The sequence below is a fragment of the Lynx canadensis genome, chromosome D4 (genome assembly GCF_007474595.2).
Source record: "Lynx canadensis isolate LIC74 chromosome D4, mLynCan4.pri.v2, whole genome shotgun sequence".
Classification (NCBI taxonomy): Eukaryota; Metazoa; Chordata; class Mammalia; order Carnivora; family Felidae; genus Lynx; species Lynx canadensis.
In genome coordinates, this window is record NC_044315.2 from 64044288 (window position 1) to 64052925 (window position 8638).

An 8638-nucleotide genomic window follows, 5' to 3' on the forward strand; every position below is an offset into this window, starting at 1 on the left:
CCAGGGACTTTAGCTTCCAGAAAGGTGAAGTAAAAAACCTTTTCCTATTTCTCTTGCTAATTAAATCTAAAAACCTTGAACATATTATTTAAAATATACAAAGGAGGCTAATCATACATAGAGAGTAGAAGGCAGACCAGCTGGGGACGTAAGGATCTGAGAAACAACACACGGGGAGCTTCCTGTTTTTGCTGTTGTCGGTTTTTTGTTTGTGTGTTTCCTTTGCCTCATATTTCCTAGATTTAGTGTGGAAGAAATCAGAAATTCAGAAACACCAAAAGGTGCAAAAAAATCTCCAATAGAATGCCTATTTTCTTTAGGCAAGGACCAGGAAAAAAGCAGTTTAGAAAGACAAATTTTAGACAATAACTGGTCTACTCCAGCTGAACACTACAGAAAAACTGGCTCCACTCCTGCCTCTGCCAGCAAAGGCCAAGTGGAAACCAAGACTTCCCCCCTTTGATATATTCTCCACCAAACAAAACAAAACAAAACAAAACAAAACAAAACAAAACAAAACAAAACAAAAAGACTTCCTCCCTCACCAGGTTGTAATTTGGTGCCCCAACCACCTTGCCAGGTTAGTGTCAGAAAAGGCTCCTTCTAAAGTACCTTACAATATGTATCTCAGAACTATTTCCCAGGGAGTTGAAAGAGAGAAATATTTACCCCTTTAATTATGTCCCATTAGAATCAGGGGTAGCCCACTGTGCATTGGTTTTCCTTACTTCCAGACTGCACATACACGAATTCCAAGTAGGTTCGCAAAGGGAGATACTACAGATTGTGATGTATCAAGGTATTTGAAGCTCTACATGAACCTGATTGACAATGTATGGACTCATGGAGTCTAAAGAATCCTAAGTGGGATAAAAATGCATCGTAACATACAACTAATTACAGTTAAAAACATTCAATCATGCTGGGGCTCCTGGGTGGTTCAGTCCATTAGGTTGCAGCCACCGACAGTGGCTCTGGTATCTCACCGTTTGTGAGGTCGAGCCCCGCGTATGGCTCTGTGCTGATAGATCAGAGCCTGGAGCCTGCTTCAGATTCTGTCTCCCTCTGTCTCTGACCCTCCCCTGCTCATACTCTGTGTGTACCTCTCTCTCTCAAAAATAAATAAACATTAAAAAAAACACATTAAGTCATGGGTGAAAATAGAGTTCTCCGTGCTGTCCCAATAATAACAATTTCTCATGATAACAGTGTGAGGTAGGTAGAAAGAGAATGAATTTTCAGTAAGACTCGATTCTTCTAGTTACTAGATAAGTTATGGTGAGTGAGTTACATGACCTCTCGTAATGTCACCTCATTTCTAAAATTAAGATTAACAGGAATTCATGAGATAATATACGCTAACTGCTCAACACCACATTACATAATCAACAAATGTAAATTCCTTTCACTCTACCTCTATTAATTTAGCAGCTAATAATAATCATATATATTCCTACAGTGCTTTCTAGTTTGCTAAAACTTAAATATATCATTCCACTTAATAACCATAATAATCCTATTATGTTTCCAGAATAGACATCATGTTTTATGAATGAAGACACAATTTAGCTAATGAGTAAACATTTGTAACTCAAATTCACATTTTTTCTCTTCAAATACAGTGCTCTTTCCACTATGTGATGCCACTAAGAATATATTTTGGCTAACTTCAAATTATGTTTATACTAAATTAAATTTTATAAAGTCTCTTTGGGACTTTAAGATTACACATTGGTACAAGTGACTGAACTTAGAGTGTTAAAGAGTTAGAAATGATACCAAGGACTATGGACTTTTTAATTTTTTTTAATCTCTAGGAAGGATTGTGCTTAAATCATGTGCAAATATAATAACCAATAGCCATAAGGCTTATATTTTCCAAGGGAACAAATTGCTATATTCCTCATTGGCAATTTCTGTTAGAGTTCTGAAAGATCCACCAGCCACATAGGGTCCAGCTATTTATGAATATCACACAAGCAATTCTGTATAAGTTCAATGATGCAACCCAACTGATATTCTGTCTCCATATTTCACAAAGGTAGTAACATATTACACAAAGATTTGGTAATTACTCTTCAAAACATCACATCACTTTCAAAGATGAGAGATGGAGAAAGATCACCTCTTCACTTAATTTGTAACCTATAAAAGGGTGATTGTGCTTTTCTTCCCTTTCCTTTTTGATCTGGGTAGAAATGGACTGCATTTTGAGACTTTCATCAAAAAATATTCTCTTCAATCTCCTCCTCACCGGTTACAAAATTGCATTTATTTCTATCCTTATCAAAAAGTAATATTTTGTGATGTTGCAAAAGCAGCCCTGATTGAGATATGGAAGGTCCCCTTCTCCTCCCCTTTGGAGATTTTGCTGTGAAATTATCTCCCCAGTTTTCTATTAATTTACCCATGCAGTAACATCGTTCATTTTGACTACTCTAAAGAGTACATGAATATGAGAACATTTTTATTTTGTATTTTGTTCCTTTTACTTCTCTAAAACTCATGATACTATTGTTTTTATTTTAGAATATAGTATTACCTGCATTGTAAATGCATGAAAATTTCTTCAAACAGCTTATATTCTCGAAGCAGCAATCAATTTCTGAAGATGGCTTAAATTATAGCATATGGTAATGTCAAAAATTAAAAACTAGGTAAGCAGCATGCGTCCTCCTACACATGATTTGTTTAAAAACAGAGTGCAACTAACCATATTCAACTGTCACAATAATCTAAGAGCCGGGATATCTATATTTAAACTAATTATTCCTTGGTTAATATCAAGAAACACTGAATATGTCAAGAATGATGTTTATGCTGTTAAAAAGTTTATTTACAAACATATAATAAACATTTCATCTAAACCATTTACTTAGAAATCTTATTCCAAGGCAATGCATATGATTCCTAAAAACAATTTTAGAATTTCTTAAACTAGATTTCTATGTGTCTTGAAATTATTGAATTGTTTTGTAAAGTTGCTATTATTCCTATTATACTATCTTGAACCTAATTTTTTTGATGTGAAAAGCATGGTAGATAGTGGCATGTTCTTTGTGTTTAGAAACAAAGGTATTTTCCCTCCCTCTTTTTTGTTCCTTTCGTATTCCTACTCCTCTAGGTATTATTTTATGAGACAAAATACTTCCCACTTTGATAAAGGTGAAAATCCTAAAGTGTCTATTGTGATTTCCATCCTGCTCTGGATCTCTTTCTTCCGTTATTATCTGTTTTATGGATTTTTCATTTCTCAGAATAGTTGGTGTCAGTCTATTTTGGCTGCTGTAACAGAATACCATAAACTGGGTTGCTTACAAACAACTGAAATTTATTTTCACAGTTCTGGAGGCTGGGAAGTCCTAGATCAAGGAATCAGCAGATCTGGTGTCTGATTTAGGCCTGCTTCCTGGTCTATACATGACTGTCTTATCCCTTTGTCCTCAGCTGGTAGAGGGGTGAGAGCTCTCTGAGGTGCCTTTTCTTTTATAAAGACACTAATCACACATGGAACCTCCAACCCCATGGCCTAATCACCTCATAAAGGCCCCATCTCCTAATACAATCACATTGAAGGTTAGGATTTTCACACATAAATTGAGTGGGGGGTGGGGGTAGAACGGGGCACTAGCATTCAATCCTTAATAGTTGGATGATCCAGGATTGGTGTATTGTGTTCTTAATGAACTAGAAAAACCACAGGGAAGGATTCTTGAGGATAATGCTTCAATAATGGTTTAAATTAGGGACTATGTGATCTTTTTTTTAAAATTTTTTTTTTCAACGTTTATTTATTTTTGGGACAGAGAGAGACAGAGCATGAACGGGGGAGGGGCAGAGAGAGAAGGAGACACAGAATCGGAAACAGGCTCCAGGCTCCGAGCCATCAGCCCAGAGCCTGATGCGGGGCTCGAACCCATGGACCGCGAGATCGTGACCTGGCTGAAGTCGGACGCTTAACCGACTGCGCCACCCAGGCGCCCCGGGACTATGTGATCTTTAATACATGTATAGGGAATTGAAGACAGAAGGAGGCTGGAAGTTTGGGAGAAAATTGAGGGGTAAACAGTTTGAAGGAAGATTTAAAGAAGCTAGATCACAGCTTCTTTTATTATAAGGAAGAAAGGTGGAAAAACTAGAAGCTAGAGAAGGAGCATGAGATTGTTTTTAATTATAATTTAAAAAAATGGAGGGATTCTGGAAGATAACAAAGTCAGGTTGCTTGGGGGCATTAGATAGAATAACAGTGACCATTCTTTAGAAGGATATAAACTTGAGTCTACTTGAGTGCTGGAGAGGCATGTACACAGTTGTCAATATCACCCAGATAAAGGGTAAAAGAAGTAGAGAGGGAAATCAGAAGAAAGCACAGTCATTAAAGAGGACTTGCAGTAGGGGTGGGACAGTGACCAGGAATTTAGTACAGCAGAGATGAAGCAGATGGATTGTTGTATAATTTAATGACATTGATGTAAAATAGTGAATATTGGTTAAGATAGCACTGGCTTGGAAGGAAATTGAAAAACTCTGAGAATACTAAAGCCCCGTTCTGTATCTTCAGGAGATTAGATGCTCTGTTACATTGGAAATGACCTATAAGGAAACAGTGGTCTACGTAAGGGGAGCCGGGATTCAACTAGTGACAATCAGTAGTGTTTCGTGGAATTTCTAAAGATGTAAAAGTTCTAGAAGGGTCAATGAAAAGTCTACAAAGAGATGGCAAATTTTTATAAGATAAAAATAAATAGAGTAGTAATAGGATGTAAAACCTAGGGGAGATGAAGGAAAAAAAAACCATGTTTTTACAATTATAAAAGATGTCTAGGAAATCAGAGATTGTGGGATTACCTGATTTCATGTGTTACATATCTGAAGAGTAATGTTTTCAGTGTGATTCTATCTTGATTGTTTAGGCCAGAGGATTTATTTCTGTAGGTCACCGTTTCTTTTTAGGAAAATACAACACTCATCCCACCCATGGAAAAATGTAATGTCTTTCCATGGAAGAGGTGCATTATAGGATAAAAGGCCTTCATCATAAATTCTTTCAAAGGTATTATGAACAAAAAGAATGATAAAAAGGGTAACAAAAATTATAGGTTCAAATTATCGGATATCTATTATGTCTCAAGTGAAAGGTATTCAAAACATTATGTTACTCTTTGAGATAGTATGTGCATGGGAGAAACACTATCTATAATTTGTAGTTGAGGAAACTGAGACCAATGACATTTATGTGACATGTCAAAGGCCACACACCCAATAAACCCATAATTTTCACCTAATGTTCTATAACATCCTTAAAGTTTCACAGCTTGGGCCACATTTTTTTACAGGTAACATTTTGGTGTCTGGATTTTAGTGACTTACCCCTCAGGGCTTGTCTCAGTTTAGAATGCACCTCACAATGTCTCCTTGATTGACAACTGAGTGTATCTGACTTGAATCATACAAGATAGGGAAGGCACCATTCGGCAACATAAGCGTGGTTGTATGGTTGGGTGGGCAAATGACTCAGATGCTGTCCTCTGCAAAGCCGGCCTTACTTTCATAATATTAGTAGTGCTTATTATTCCAAATATTTTCTCAATGGTGGCAATGAATTGGAGCCAATCACACATATTGTGTTCATAGCCCTTCTTGAGGAAATGAACACTCACAGGCACATGGGATTGTGAGAATATTGTGGGGTTAAAAAAATAAGCAAACCCAAAAAGGGGAGAACCAAGATTATTTTAGGGTAATGGACTATTTTACTTTAATGGACTTTAATGGACTTGACAACTGTGCCATCAAATTCTATTAAACACTATTTTATGCAAATAAGTTTGTGATCCCAATTATGGATAAATGAGGAAATTCTTTTATGGTTGGAGTCTTATTGAAAGGTACAAACTTTCTTTGCTTTAGTTGTGCTAAGAATAAGTGGGATTAGGGGCGCCTGGGTGGCGCAGTCGGTTAAGCGTCCGACTTCAGCCAGGTCACGATCTCGCGCTCCGTGAGTTCGAGCCCCGCGTCAGGCTCTGGGCTGATGGCTCAGAGCCTGGAGCCTGTTTCCGATTCTGTGTCTCCCTCTCTCTCTGCCCCTTCCCCGTTCATGCTCTGTCTCTCTCTGTCCCAAAAATAAATAAACGTTGAAAAAAAAATTTTTTTTTAAAAAATAAAAAAAAGAATAAGTGGGATTATTGTGTCTTTGCCTGTCTCAAAAGGAGAGATGGACATTTCACCTCCTTATTTTCTATGTGAAAATCATCTATGCTTACAAGATTGGCGGTGTTTCATAAATGGAAAAATGATGCCATTTCTGATTTATTCACATCTTACTGTGTGTATATTAGTGTGAAGTTTCCCATCACTTTAATCAATAGCTTTGTTTTCTGTTTTGGAAACACAAGTCATTTGGGTGAGTTAACAAGTATTTTATATGTTTGATCCTTTTCTTTCCTCAAATGTTGTTTGGTGTTGATCAACAGAATTACTTATTTTATATATATCTGTATAGTGACTCAAAAGGAATTTCATAATAAAAGCAAAGGACCCACAAATCAGATTGTAAAGAAACAAAGAAGGGAATTCTGATAAATAAAATGGCATTGAAAATGTGCATCCATATTCATTACTCCTAGGAGAAACTATTCTATATATGACAGAATGGTAAGTAAAAATTGGCTAGAACAAAATGTCATAAGAGAACCACCTGGTATTATCAGAAGTAGTTATTTTTATTGATGACCTGCCACCTGTCAGCAACATCTTTACATTGATATAATGAGTTGCTGCCCTTAAACCTTGGCCTGTCATAAGTTATGAGATGGGGATTAAGATATGGCAAAACGGAAGTAACATTACAGCTATGCACATGAAGATAGAATGAACAGACTACCAGAAACATGATAAGTTACCTTAAAAAATTCACATGAAGTGAAATCATCAGTCTGACTTCAAAATGGGACAATTTGAGGATAGGATTAGGTTATTATACTATCAACTATATACGGTAAGGAATATGTTCTCAAATGTCTGAAGCTTCTTAACACTTGCTTTTTTCTTAAACATAAAAGTTGGGGATACCAACTCAGGTGCAGTTTTACTGGAATTTTCACTATATGTTGAAATAGACTGCAGTCAAACTAACAAAAATAAATTGGCTAAAAACTCTCACAGGTCAAAACTAACATAAAGACCACAAATACACAATAGACCATCACTTAGCAAGTTAGTATTGATACATGCTGGAAAAGAATTAATTTGTTTTCTTTTATATAAAATGGGGAAAAAAGTTCATCAATTATAATTGTGATATATACTAACTGAATTTCATAAGAATTCAAGATATAATTAACAAGGAAGATTCTTTGTAATTTGTTAAATGTTATAAAAGCATCAGTTTTTAAGAAATTAAACATGTTACAGTGAGATTTTGCACATGGTTACCATCTTTCTTGAGCAGATCGTGTCATTTTCCTATATCTCCCTAAAATGTGATAATCAATTGCTAAAAATATGCTACTTTTATATATTTCCATTATTAATTATAGTGAAAAAATACTGGAACTGAATTTTCTTCAAAAGATAGGTAGTATTTTATTTTTAAACGTTTGCCTTTCCTTTCCTTTCCTTTCCTTTCCTTTCCTTTCCTTTCCTTTCCTTTCCTTTCCTTCCCCAATCTCTCTCTCTCCCTCTCTCTCTCTTTTTTTTTTTTAATTTTTTTTTCAACGTTTATTTATTTTTGGGACAGAGAGAGACAGAGCATGAACGGGGGAGGGGCAGAGAGAGAGGGAGACACAGAATCGGAAACAGGCTCCAGGCTCTGAGCAGTCAGCACAGAGCCCGACGCGGGGCTCGAACTCACGGACCGCAAGATCGTGACCTGGCTGAAGTCCGACGCTTAACCGACTGCGCCACCCAGGCGCCCCACTCTCTCTCTCTCTCTTGCCCAATGTGGGGCTTGAACTCTTGGCCCTGAGATTAAGAGTTGCATACTCTACCAACTGAACTTGCCAGTTGCCCCAAATAGGCAGTATTTTAAAAATTCCCTTGTGAAATATCTGAGACATCATATATAAGTGCTGTTAATTATACAAGATTGCTCTATCTAAAGAATAGTTATTTTTTACAAATCTTAAAAATTTTTTCTTTATCATACAATCATTAGTATGAGGTCATTAATTCTCAAATGCTCCAATTTGCTAGACTGCTTGAAGTTAGAATACAAAACTAAAGTCAGAAGCTGACCTGTTCACTTCCATGTTGGAGTTGAGTTTGTCTTCAGTTTGACTGTAATTCTCAGAGACAGAATATTAGCCAAAGTAGATTCAATTAGGTGAGAATTTAAATATTGATCAAAACAGTGACTGGACTTATATAAGCCATTTGATTTTCATAAAAGTGCTACACAGATAGGTCAAAATACTAGTTAAAGGAGACAATTTCAGAAAGTTCTGAAGATGCAAGAACTATTTATCAGACATTCACATAGTTAATTCCTTCATTTTCTTTAGTTCTCTGCTCAGATGTAATCTTGTCTGAGATTGTCCCTATATACCCTATATAAAACAGTGATCCTATCCTTGCCAATCAATAGTCTTTACCCTTAGTATTGCTTTACTTATCATCATGTATTTGTCATCTCTCTCTC